The following is a 14,504-nucleotide window of genomic DNA, read 5'->3' as shown; positions in this document are numbered from 1 at the left end:
CGCAAGAAACGTAATGTTTAATGCTAAATTACTACTCGTAGGCTACATGTCACTTTATTTGGCGAAATTGACAAATAAACAATGAGGAGGGACATTACACTGGTTAAAACGGCGCATTTCTCTGGATTTAAACATTGTTGGAAACATTTAGGATGATGTAAGTGAACGAAATACATAACACTGTGCTAGTGTTTTTTTTAAATTATATTTTAGTAATGCAAAAATCTTAAATATTAAGCCTTTAAGAGAATTGACATTTGGAATCCCTTGAGAGTTTTTTCATTTGTTTAAATGTATGGATAAGGCCAAAATTGCAAAAAAATAGCATACTGCTCGACTAATTGGACAGTTAAGATGTTATGCAACTTCTTAGCAATTATGGTGCTACAAAATCACGTTTGTGTGCAATTTATCTTGTCGAACGAAATGTTAAAGTAATGTGATGCACAGACCTTATTTTATTAATAAATAGAAATTCCCAAAGGAACCCATGGTGAATTAGCCTTTCCAGGTTGGCTGAAAAATTGACATCATGACTGAATAGCAATATAAAGCGCTAAATTGTCAAATTAAAACTTGAGAGAGATAGGAACAGAAGAAAAAAAAAATATGTAAAAAAGAGAATAAATAAATAAATTTTTGGTCATGCGATGTGGAGCAGTGATAGTGAAGAGCTCATGCTCATCCAACAGATTTATTTGGCTCTTGGACTTGGCTCTGTACTAGCCTCTCAAATTAGATTTTCAGTGTAAGTCCTGGAGCTCTGCCATCGAACCACTTGCAGGAACGAGGAGCAAATATTACATAATGAAGAAAAAAAAAGAAATGACAAGATTTTTGTCTACTTTTCTGATTCTGCCTTTTGCCGCCTTGATAAAGATATGCAAAATGATTTATAAAGCTTTTATGAGCAAGCCAAGACCACAGAAGGAAAATAAGCCATAAAAAGGATTACAAAACCCCAAGTAATTAACACAGGCTATATGAGGAAAGCTCAGAGCCAAGCAACATCCTAAATCAGAGAGAAATACCTAAGTGTGGTTTGGCTGGAGCGAGTATGAAATTCAGCAGCCATATACCACTGGCTCGGACAGAGAGTCTAAATCCACTGTGCATTTGTGGCCATGTGGCTTCTTATCTCCATGCCTCGCCAGGTCATCATTGTAAATAAGGGTTGGCTCCTAATTAATTACGCAGTTGGAACGGAGCTTAAATACTATAGATAAACTGAAAGGCAGATGTGGTGTCCACTGATCCAGGATCTGAGATCAAGTAGACATTTAGCAGATGCTTTTAACCAAATGACTTACAATACACATCACAGGGAAAATCCCTTGGCTCAACCTGGGGTTGAAATCATAGTTCCCCTTAAAATAACAATTTAAGGTTATTGACTCATTCCAATCCTGTATGACTTACTTTTTTCTGTGGAACTCAAAAGATTCATATTCATGCTGCACTTTTCCATTAAAGTGAAAGAGAATACAAAAAGAACAGAAAAGCGCCATACAAGCTCTATAAAATGGTTCATATGGCTCATGCATTTTAGTCACAGTATACTGAAGTGAGCTGTGTGTGAGGAACAGACCAATGTTAAAGTTAAAAAAAAGTGTGGTTTTTAAATCTCATTCATATTCAAGCACATTCGGAAGCAACTTTAAACATGTGGCAGGGTGGAAACTGTGATAAATTGTTTAAAAAGAATCAGATTTATTTAAAAATAGAATTATCTTGTCACTTTTGATCAATTTAATGTGCCCTTGCTGCATCTGTAAACCCCAAAGTTATTCTCTTTTCAATTCCAAAGACCTCAAAACGCATAAACTAAAACTTTCTGAAAGCTTAAACAATTTAAATGCATTTGATCCAAACTTTCACAGTCAATATCCATTGGGCCCACTCTGATGTGAACTGTTTGCTCACTTTTTGTGTGCTCTATTCTGTGTATTTGTACGCCACATGCATTGTTGTGTTTGCTGATTTCCCACCAGTCATCTGAGATTTGTCAACTTCTCTCATCTCGTTTCTCTCACTAGTTCTCTGTCTGACACAAGGGTCTGCTTTCTGTTATTCCTGTCCTCCTTGTGCTCTGCTTGACAGGCCGTGTTGTCTGTAAGTGACCTCTTTTGCCTCTGCACTTCATTGCCAAACTTGTTCTATGAAACTCTCCATCTCTCTAAGGCTTTACCTCTGCCATGGAGAAACAGAGGGGGGAAAAAGCAGAGCAAAATAACAGGAAGAGAGAGAGAGAGAGAGCTAAAAGCCCAGGGCGAAAGGTAGCAAAATGATCCGGCTGTACCCATTTTCCATCACTCTCCAGCTATATAACAGTCATTACCCTTCCCAAGCCTCTCTTGGAGACAAGCTAAGCACTTTTCAAAAGAGAGAAGACAATTTGTGCTTGCTGTAGTGGCTCACCTGTCTACAGCTAGTCCTTGAAGTCCTTCAGTGGTGTGCTACCATCTGTTTTCCGAGGCTGGTGAGTGCCATCAATTCCCAATTTGCTCTGAGAAAATGCAACTGAGAGGACTTGAGCTGTCGTAGAAGGTCTGTCGGCCCATCGTGGTCTGCTTAGACTCACCGTCCTGAGAAAGTTTTAATGAAGTGAACAGTTATTATGGGAAAAGGTGCAGCCAACTTGCTTGTTATGTTAAGTCTGTCTTTAGGGAGTGATTAAACTTATCTCATGCATTAATTGAAAACAATGTACTGAGTCTGTAGTGAATTTCACTCCAGTGAGTAATAGTCTTCTGTCTGGTTGGTACAGAAGAACATAGACACATAAATGAAGTTAGAAACCACCACTGAAAATAGAGCAACACGATCTGTCGCTACATAAGCAATTTTCTATTTTAAAATGCCTCAAATTCCAGGTACTTTCTCATTAATGTGTCTACAATACTGTGATGCCACTATGAGGCCAGAAGATGGCAGTCTTGTCTGTACAAGTCTTTACTGATGCTTCACTTTCAAACCTCTCTCTTTAACATTTCTCATCTCAGATCTCTCATACTCACTTTTGTCCCATGAGCTTTCCAGAAAGCCTTTAAATGGGTTATATCAATCCATGGTCAGACGGTGAAATACACTGAAGCCCACTTACTCCATGTACATGAACATACACAGCACGCTATACCTTTGTTCTCAGTTTATTCTCTGCTCACTATCAAATCTCAGTGCTGTCAAACGCAGTCAGTATCAAACCCTCATGAACACAGATGAGATAGTATTTGATCCTAGACCATATGTGGTTCAGACATGCACACACTCTGCCAGTCTCAGGAGACACCATAAACATGAGCTTCCAGTGAAGGTATACTGTGCAGATTTGCATGGGATTAATAGCGGTAGACAGCTGTGTAAACACCTCTTGCATGTCGCACAATTATTTCAAATTTCTTTAATATGAAAAATGCACGCAATTTCAAACACAGTCAATACATAACTACGTGCATTTAAGGTAACCAGTACATCTAAATACAATAAGTGACAGGTTCAATCAGATCGAATTCCCCTCAGTGTGTCTTCAGGTTTGGCTGAAACCCCTCGGATAAGTGAGCCTATAAAAACGGCCATGCCACTAGATGCATATTCTCTGTCTGAGGGCCACAAGTAATATCAATTTTTAATCTGACGCACACTTTGAAAATGTTGAGGCGAATTTATTAGCATATGCCAATATATAATAAATAATCCACCTCTGAAGCCTGCTGGTAACATGCATTTTTAATTGAGAATGTACCTAATGTACAGCTGCATTTTAAAACAAATTCTTATGAGATTAATTTTTAAATTGGGTTATTAGACATTAAAGGCTGGACTCCAGCTTTGCACAACGACACCTAATGAAAATAGTCGACATCTCTGCTGTTAACATGTGAAACTGTATCAAAGCCACAGTCAAAATGCTTTCCTTCTGATGACTGTGCTATTTGTTTGTTTGTTAAGTGCAGGAATCTTTTACATGGCATGAAGGTGTTCAGGATGGGGCACTCTATTTATTTACTCTACCCAGTGGTTTTCGTTTCATTTAATCAGGTCTTTATGGAATGCTACTTGTTTGTTGAGAGGGACCTGACGGCTTTGTTTCCATTCACAGCTTCCTGGTGCAGATGTTGTCAGGTGAACCTTCCTTCATGCACAGCGGTGAGCAGCTTTTTGTATCTCTGCCGACAGGACTGGGAGGGTAGAAGCAGACGAGGAAGAAAGAATAAGTAAAGAGTGATTGTGGACCGAAGTGACCTTTGACCGCTTTTATGGTTGCACCCCGATTTTGACTCTGAAAACAAAACGTATGCGTGTCCTCCTCTCAGCACAAATAAACATTAACAGCAGCTCCTCTGAGAGCACTTCTACGGAGAGAAAAGTTTTTCGGCACTGAAAATAATTACATTTGGCACAGGAAAGAACTCCGGTTCCCTCAATCAGATTTTTTACATTCCACAGCCCTGTTGCTGAAGTCAACAAATATTTACATTAGAAAACCATTAGAGGTCCCCTTTGTCTCTTGACAAGATCTCTCAGAGGTGCATTTGGCCAGTTTTCCAGCCCGCATGATTCCCTTTTAATTGCGGACAATTAGAGTCCGGGGACTTTGGGGAGCACGGGGCGACCGTCCTGTGACTGTAGAACCATTAAACCTTTATTGGACGCTTTTGCTCTATGGTCATGCCCATGTGCGGAGGGACGGCTAGTACACAACGGGGAAGTGTTAAAGGGGGCCTCCCTTTTTTTAATGCACCTTTTATGGGTGTTCAAACAGCAGAATAGGCTCTTGTAATGTGCTTCCCACCCAGATGCCAACGTTTTGTCCTGTCCCACAGCCCCCTCCCCACCTTACATACTTCATTAATTGGTCCACTAAAGACTTATCGCATTGCACTCGTTTCCAAGCGTCTCGGTCGTGAAAAGTTGCCCCCTCCTCTCAGATTGGGAAGCTCGTCCGTCCCTCTTTTTCTCTGTCCCACAGCAGATGCTACTGTTCTGCCTTACTGGTGAAGGCTTCCAACTTAATTAACACTAAATAATGAAGTGGATAAACATGCCATGCGAGCACATGCGCTCAGCACTCAATCCTGTGCGGTGGCTCTGCACATCGCCTGACGCCCACACTCTACAGGAAGATATCAATGACTGTACCAGTCCAATGAGTCACCAACCTGAAACCATTCAAGCAATTTCATTAATTAACAAGAGAGCAACTGAGTCAGCGGGCTGAGTGAATCACTCAAGCCCTTGCTTTCTTAGACCGCACGACAACTGGATTTTGAACGTTTTGAACGTATCTGCTGTTTGTGTGGCATGGAAAAACGCTTGATGAATATTTGTTTTGCATTCGGTCTAGCTCACAATATCACAACAGTTATCAGGATATCTGCGTTTGGCTGTTTGTATCTGTGCATTATACAGTAAGGACTGCATACGGGTGATATTTCAGCCCCAAATCAACAGAAAAAAATTGAAATCATACTTTTTGAAAATAATTAAGCTTATTTAAAAAAACAACAACAAAGTAATACAAATAAAAAATGCAAAAATTCTGATTTGTAATATATTTTCATGATAATTAAGTTCATTACTATAATGAAAGAAACTTTATATATTATTATTAATTGTAAAGCGTTTAAACATAATTAAAGTATTTGTTGTGCTCACTTTAATTATGCTAATTTAAAGTGTATTATAGTAATAAGATTCACAATTGATAATGGGAATTTCATAAAATAAAATCCAAAGACATTATGTTAATCAGAACTAGTCATTACTGTGAAAATTATCCACAATTATCTGAAATGTATTTTTTTTTTAGAATACCAAAAAAAATCAGGCTTTATTTTCTTTATGCAAAATATAATTTTAACTTGATTTTGGGGTAAAATGTAATCTGGCCATTTGTGCATGTGATTCATCCACATATATGATCGAACGCACCCCACTGCTGCCACTTTAAACCCAGATGCGGAAAATGTCACAATGAAAGCTCATTTAGAGGAAATGAATCTATCCTCTGGTTCTGAGGCCTCTAATCACTCATGTATAAATGACTCTGTGCCACAAGCCGAGCACAGGAACAAGGAGTTGAAGAAAGGGGGTGGTAAACGTCAAAGACGGAGGGGTGGGGGGTTTATCAGTGTATCTTCTTCACCATCTCTCCCTTATGCCTTGTTGTGTGGGCCCGCAAAACACTTTGACAAACACTTCATCACCACCCACCCCCTTCCTCCTCTCATACGTTCATGTAAAAAAGTAAAGATGAGCTGCTTTCATATGTCTGGTGCAGACACACGGGTGATTACGTGCTAATGTTCCTCATCCCTGTGCTTTTGTTTTTTCCTCTTTCCAGCAGGATGAATAATGAGCGAGGCTGGCTGTGATGGCACGGAGAACGTGGTCCAACAGGAGCATGCGTGATTCTGAAAGTCCGTTGTCAAGACGCACCGATGTGAGCCGAGATGTGTGGCTGCCCTGTTCTGCTGGGACGGACACTTTCTCTTTCTGCCTGGCTAATTAATGGAGCCACACACTCATTTTCTGTCAAACAACCATTGCAAACTGATTCTGGGCTTCTGTGTGTGCTTTAAGGACAGAAATTGGCTTTGGACAAACACTCACATCTCCATGCAAATTAAGTGGAATGGGCATCAGGACGAGTTTCTTGTCTTTTCTCCGAGGGCATTTTGTCTGAAGAAGCTGTGCTTAGATGAGAAGATAAAAAGATGCAGATGTGAAAGTATAATACAGAGCTCCAAAAACATGGCATGAAATCAATAAAAGTAAAGGCAAAGTCAGGTGAGAGCATTCAGTGTCTCCACATCACATCAGCCATGATTGGCTTAATGCACTGTGAATGCATTAATACCCATTTATAATGTCCGTAACCAGTCTGAAAATTGGCCTGAATGGGTTAAATATGTGAAAATGATTGGACTAACTAGAAAGTAACTGACCTACTCAGACATTACCACAAATGAACTGATGATCTGTGAGTCAGCTGGTTGCTAGCAAATACTGGGCTTGGGTAAATTAAAGGTTATTGACAATTAGTAGTTACAAATAAAAGATATATGAAATTTGCTTTCCATTGTGTTATCGTAATTACATGACATTTACATCACCTCTCAAAAGTTTGGGTTTTAATATTTTTGATTAAAATTACAGTAAAAACAGTAATATTTGAAATATGTTTACAGTTTCAAATAACTGTTTTCTATTTTAACATATTTTAAATTAGTCCAGTGTTCAGTGTCACATGATCCTTCAGAAAGCATTCTAATATGCTGATTTGGTGCTCAAGAAAAAAATTCTTATTGTCAATGTTGAAAACAGTTGTGCTGCTTAATATTTTATTGTATTTCTTAAACCATTTATGACCCTTATCTAATAAAATAACACTGATGAGATGTTTGTATGCCTTTAAATGTTCTCAAGCATAAAGTAAATGGTGTTCCATGTCGTTAACCCAAAAACAACGTAAACATCAAATGGAACTGGCTAAAAATCAGACTAAAAAACCCAAACAAAGGGTTTGCTCCCTCATTTCTGAAGTTCACCGAGTGCCACTGCTTTGCTGACCTCCACCCTTCCAGTCCACTCAAGGCAGAAGAAGCATAGAGCTCCTGAGCCTGAGTGATTTCAACATATAAACTTGACACCGGTCATGATAAACTCCCATAATAAAACTAGAGGAAGGGTATCACTGGGCTGCTCGTCACCATAGTTACAATATTCCAGCACAATTACAGCTCCCAATGTGTCTCTCCCTCTATTTTATGTGATCTCTTTAAACAGCAGTAAGGAAGAGAAAAACCCTCGATGGACCTCCAGGCATTTAAAAAAAAAAATCAGTGGAAGAAAGAAGGAGAGAGAGAGAGAGAGAGAGAGAGAGAGAGAGAGTGCAGGGATAATTCTACATTACATATTATTCTTTTTTTATAATCCATTTTATTCAGTGAACATCTAAATTTGTGCAATTAATGTCTTATTGTCTTTTCATCATTCACTTCAGATTCTGTTAAACATGACTAGTACTTCATGGCCTGGGTAATGATGTTACTCTAACAGTCATGCCGACAAAGCGTTCTTCAAATGAACCGAAATGAGTGGGTGATCAAAAGAGAGTGAGAGAAAAAAGGAAAGAATAAAGTGAGAGAGAAGGAGACCGAGGCCAGTCTGGCGTTATTAAGATTGTATAGGCTTCCATTTTAAATAGGCAGTGCCGTAAGCCAGCTGTAGCTAGATTGAGTGCGACTCAGACAGATGAGCTACCTTAAACAGGTCTATTCCTCCCAGCCAGGAGGTGGTAAACACAGCTACTTATAGGTCCTGACAACAAAAGACAAATCTTTACTGCTTCGAGGGATAGTTCACCCAAAAATGAAAAGTCTGTCATCATTTACTCACCTTCATGTCATCCCAAACCTGTATAACTGACTTTCTTCACGTGAAACACAAAAGGAGACTTTCTGAATAATCTTAGTTTGTGCTTTTTCATGCAATTGCAATGAATGGTGACTGAGGCTTCAATAAAGATGCAAAAGCAACATATAAGTGGTCCATAGCACTATATAAAAAAGTGTTCTGAAGTCATAAAATAGGTTTGTGGGATGAACAGACTGAAATTGAAGTCATTACTGACGTTCACAACAGTTCATGTGAGAAGTATGATGTCTGATTCATAAATGAATCATTCTCTACTCTTAAAAATAAAGATTCCAAAAGGGGGTTTTCACAGTGATACCATGGAAGAACATTTTTTGGTTCCCCAAAGAGCCTTTCAGTGAGCAATAATTCATAAATAACTTCTTAAAGTTATATCTTAACAATTTTCTTACCTCTTTCCCCGCCATTGACGAGTTTTCACGGCTTTCCGTATTTTCACTGTTATACGGTAGGGGGCGCTATTACGGATCTCCTGGAAGAGTACCGAATCTTCTGATCAAAACACATGGAAAGAAGCAGCAGAAACAAGCGATCGCATATGTAAGCAGATGCATATGAAAAATAATGCGATCATCAACAATAAACAGCATATAAATCAAAACAGTGAAATGTCGACCCAGGAAGTGGTTAAGACTGTGCAAGCTCTGGGGGTGTTGATGGACTGGATCAGAGCCCGTCTACGGAGAGCCTGCCCACTCCCTATTAAGTCCTATTGTACCGAATTTTGTTTGTAGTACCACCAGAGTTCCACTGGGGGCGATCGCCATGAGTGCAAAATGAATGGGAGTCAATGGGGCTAGACGGCTAAATTTGTCTCTTTCACCCGATTGCCGTTGAGAAATCTCAGATCTGATTGTAGGTTTTGCAAGTTCAACATGGGTTTTAGGTCGAAAGTTGAATGAACGAGTACTTATGTCGTTTTGATTTCTTACAGGTTGAGTTGTTGTTGCCCATAACACGCTAGCATTCTGCTAATGACGTCAGCATTCTGACGTCATTGACATTTTGAAAGACTTTTAAAAGCAAATAAGTGACTCTAAAAAATCTAACACCCAGCAATGTGTAATTTCTTTGCATCTCCTTTCGAATACAACATTCAACATACAACATTCAAATTACTAGACAAAAAATTATATCCTGAGAAAAGTGGATTTTGAGGGGTATACCGCCATTGACCTCCATTCATTCTGCACTCGTCCTGTGAGCGCCCTCATATGGAATCAGAGTGGAACTGCAACCAGTTCAGAAGCCGGAAGTTTACTGAGAGTGAAACTTCTCGCCATATTAGACATTTTTTTTTGTAGGTTTTGTAAGTTCAACATGGGTTATAGGTCGAAAGTTGAATGAACGAGTACTTATGTCCTTTCGATTTCTTACAGGTTGAGTTGTTGTTGCCCATAACACGCTAGCATTCTGCTAATGAACGCTGATTGGTCAGTGAAGGACTGATTACGACCAGAGATACCGCTTGATGGCATCGTGGCAACCGAAGCAGGACCAGAAACAAACAAACCAAAAACTTGTCTAGCACGTGTATTTACCTGTGTCAGCTGTGTTGTCGATGCCTCGAGAGAAAAGAAAGTGCAGAGCTGAAAGCACCAAAGTGACTGAAGGATTGCCGTAAAGCAGTATCTCTGGTCGTACGATGTGTATGACGTCATTGACACTTTAAAAGACTTTTTAAAGCAAATAAGTGACTCTAAAAAATCTAACACCCAGCAATGTGTAATTTCTTTACATCTCCTTTCGAATACAACATTCAAATTACTAGACAAAAAATTATATCCTGAGAAAAGTGGATTTTGATGGGTATAGCGTCATAGACCTCCATTCATTCTGCACTCGCCTGCGAGCGCCCCCGCATGGACAGAGACGTGTTACTGCAGCCAGTCAAGAAACCGGAAGTAACCAGAGAGTGCCAATTCTCTTCCTATTAGACATTCTCTGATCTACTCAACATTGAAGCATTTCAGCCAAGTAGTTCACAAAAGGGTTCATTGCTCGAGGCTTCATTTGCTCACAATACCACCTGGTGGTCAAATAGTGTAAAACGAGCAGATGCATTACAGATGACCTGATGTGATCTGTGATGGCCTACACTGTATTTTGCGCCAGTTAAGGCTTGGAAATAAAGTTCCACACAGACTAATCTATTTATATGAATATAATGTGTATTTTCTGGTGGTAAATAATAATTATATAACATGACTGTGTTATATAACATAACTGTTTTGAGTGTTTTCTGTGAAAGCTCCCGGGATTTCTCGACACACGCTCCGAAGCCTCGGCACAGAACGTAACATCAATAATGTTTTGATTATCGTTCTGAATCCGATCCAGACATAGTAGACAAAAACGCGATTTTCTCAGCTTTTTGGTCAAGATGTTGCTTTTTTAATGAAACTTACCCACATTCAAGTGTTGATAAAAAAAGAATGCATGAAGCTAGAATAAAACTATTTTTTGTTTGTTTTGTTTTTTTAAAAGCAGAGGGTCTGTTCTTTCTTTTGATATATTGCATGTTCAGATATTTATACCAAAAAATATTCTGGGGGCCATGACATTTTTGTGAAAATGACCAAAAACGCTGCATGGTGGAGAAAGAGTTAACTTCGCTCTTAAGAAGATTTTCATGAATCTGGCCCCCAGTTCTTAAAATAACCTTTTTTTTTTTCCAAAAATAAAGGTTCCAAAAGGTTACTTTACCATATACGGTGAACTGTAACTGGTTTAACATTACATTACATGTAATTTTACATGTAATTTTACAGTAAAGTACTATCAAATTTATGTTTTTTGCTAAAAAGCTATGAATTATCATATAATTTAGGGGGAAAAAAGTCCTTGCATTATACATCATTTATGATTCAATTTTTGATACATAATTTAGTTTTTTTCTTATTTTTGTTGCCAGTAATGTACATTAGTGTAATTTGTTATGTTATTTATTTATTGTTTATTTTAGTGTCATGTGTGCCCTGATGGTGTTTTGTGTTTGCATGTATGACCCTGCATGTGCACTGTCTATACAAGTATTGACCATGTTTATGACCATTCCACTTATGATAAACTCTGATTCACCATGTGGCTTTCCATTGTGCCACCTGAATTATTGATTGGTTATTGGTACATTTTAAGGTAAAAAGGCAGATTTTGGTAGTTAAAGTAGGTATATTAACATTATATCACTTCATGAAATATATGGTTATAAGTTGTACAATATACAGGAATCCTGTAAAACTGGAAACATTGTCACAGTACTGGTATTTTTTACTATGATTTTCTGGCAACCACAGCTGACAGTTTTTTTTTTGTTTTTGTTTTTTTACCGTAAATTGAACGGGATATTTTAAATATTTTTTTCCAGTATAAAGAACCTTTATTTTTCCACTTTATTAGCAAGGAGAAGAATATTTTTGAAGTGGAAGTCAACAAATTCACCTAAAGCTTCAATGTGGATATGTGACCTGGTATCATATTTCAAATGAGAGAAAATTAACTATTTAATAAAAGGATCTCTCCAAAACATTTGAAGACTCTCCCCCTTAATTGATCATTATAACTAGTTTGTGGAGACTGATTGATTTAAGCATGATCATATCTTATATAGTTTTATATAGCCATAATATTATATGTATCAGACCATGAATACGTCAAAGATTTGATTTGTATTATTATTTATGTATTTTTATTTAATGAATTATTATTTTTATTTATTTTTCCTATAAGGATATTATGTTAATTTGTAAATGTGTACATTATCTTAAAGTGTATTTACCTATTTTGTATTTTTATTTAATTATTTATTATTACTATTATTGTTATATTTACATTTGTATGTATGGTTAATTATTCGTGGTAATATATTGTGGGGAAAAAGGTAATCACTATATTGTATGAAGCTTTTTGTTAATGATTTGGAAAAGTTTACAAAATAAATAAAAAGATCCTTTATTTTTACGAATGTAGAGTGAAGAACATTTTGAAAATCTAAAAGAGCATTTTTTTTTACTATATAAAAAAAACCTTTTGTAGAATAGAAAGGTTCCATGGATGTTAAAGGGTCCTCATTGAACCACAGATGACAATAAAGAACCTTTATTTTTAAGAGTGTATGAAAAAAAATGAATATATATATTAGGGCTGTCAAACGATTAATCGTGATTAATCGCATCCAAAATAAAAGTTTGTTTTTACATAATATATGTGTGTGTACGGTGTATAATTATTTTCTATATATAAATACACACACATGCATGTATATATTTAAGAAATATTTGCATGTATATACTGTGTATATATATTTATATTATATATAATTTATATTATATATAAATATTTTATATATAAATAACACATTTTTCTTAAATATATATGCATGTGTGTGTATTTATATATAGAAAATAATTATACTCCACACACACACATATATTATGTAAACACAAACTTTTATTTTGGATGCGATTAATCACGATTAATCGTTTGACAGCCCTAATATATATATATAGCCTATAGCGACAATGTATATTCTACTGTGCAATTTTATTTTTTATTTTATCTATATTACATTCCAAATACATTATTTAGAGTCTCAAAATTATGTCTCTAACTTGATGTCGACATTTATGACACATTATATTTATGGTGCTTTTAGATTTATATAGGCAGTCATTTGCATGAGGGTGAACACATTTTTGGGTAAACTTTTTCTTTCTAAACACAAAATGGCTGGCCCCTTAAATCAAAAAGATGTTTGTAACATACACATTTCTAGTAGTATGCACAAATACACACTGGGACCGAGGAGACATTTTTGCTGGGTTCAACCCATTTCTCATTAAGCAGACTGAATGTATCAAAGGGGGAGAATTCACATGAGGGCTAAAGTGAAATGAAAGCAGGCAAATCTCTCTTTCTGGTCTGTGCTGAAAGCAAGCAGTAGATCAGCAGTGTTGCTGTGGTTTGTTTGCGGCGGGATTTGGAGACCTGTAGACAGAGCACACACTGGGGAGCAAGCGTGTGTTTGCTCTTGTGTCTGGAAATCTGTGCGTGTGTGTGTAATGCTGGACAATGCAGTTGTGATGGCAGATTAGTGAAGTCTGAGCCCAGAGGTGGGCAGACAAAAGCTGACCTGCGTTTAATGAGATCTTCCAGCAACACCAGACAGAAAGAGTGTGTGTATCTGTGTTTGTGCTTGTTTGTTTGATGACTGAATGCTCCCTCTTGCTCTCGTCAAGCCCTTAGTAAATATTTACTCTCATTTGAGTCTGTAATCTCAGCCTTGTCTCTGAGTATAGTCTACTTCCCCTCCTGATACACTCCATCTCTATTATTCCCCATAGATATTTCTTTATTTCTGTGCTTTTGCTTTGCCAGACCTCACTAAGACTACTGTTTCATGGTTCTTGTCAAACTCCCAGGTAAAACAAGTGAGAAATGAAAATCACATGAGGAAATTGTCCCGATTCAACAGTGATGACAAAAGCATGTGTGCAGACATTTTGAACTGGTCTTTTTTTTTTGCTTGTAGTCAAATTAAAGTACTGCACCTAATATTTCACATTTTAAGTCAAAGCTATTAATTCTGTTATGCTGATCCAAACCTGTTTGATTTACTTTCTTCTAGTGTAATGGAGAAATTATGATGTAAAGAATGTGCTGGTCTTTTCTATGCAATTACAATAAATGGGGGCTAAGTTAGAGCTTTCAAATAGGGCGCAAAAGTAACATAAAAGTATCATAATAATATCAAAAAGTTGTGATGAACAAACCAAAATGTATGTCTTATTTATCTTCCTCTCCATTGAGGGGAATTAATTTTTTATCAATTCACATTTATAGATATAACGTAACTTAGTTATAAAAAAACAACAACCCAGAAGTCTAGAATTAGGCTAGCTCAAGTTTAAGTAAGCATACATTGATTTAATTTCTATGTAGCCTACTTTCCGTGTTGCAAAAGCAGAAGAAATATGAAGGGAAAGGAATAGAAATCTATTATCATTCTCACCCTCATGTTACTCCAAACCAAAATGACGTTTTCATGTGAATTACAAAGTTAGGAT

The 14,504-nt window shown here is 37.1% G+C and overlaps 1 long non-coding RNA gene across 2 annotated transcripts in view; it reads right to left on the bottom strand.

The window, feature by feature from the left end:
- LOC307147222 overlaps positions 1 to 14,504 on the bottom strand; it is a 19,162-nt gene extending 4,658 nt beyond the window's left edge. Inside the window, exons 1-3 of one of the 2 annotated variants that reach the window (XR_013819237.1) lie at positions 14,450 to 14,504; positions 6,613 to 6,690; positions 2,419 to 2,585 (exon numbers count right to left, since the gene is read on the bottom strand). This is a non-coding gene — a long non-coding RNA (uncharacterized lncRNA). Of the gene's footprint in view, positions 1 to 2,418; positions 2,586 to 6,612; positions 7,011 to 14,449 lie in introns of those variants that run through there. The other variant, XR_013819238.1, reaches the window with a different exon arrangement.

Source organism: Squalius cephalus (genome assembly GCF_949319135.1).
Source record: "Squalius cephalus genome assembly, chromosome: 19".
NCBI lineage: Eukaryota > Metazoa > Chordata > Actinopteri > Cypriniformes > Leuciscidae > Squalius > Squalius cephalus.
The sequence above is the reverse complement of the archived record's forward strand: the minus strand, read 5'-3'. Positions and strand labels throughout refer to the sequence as shown.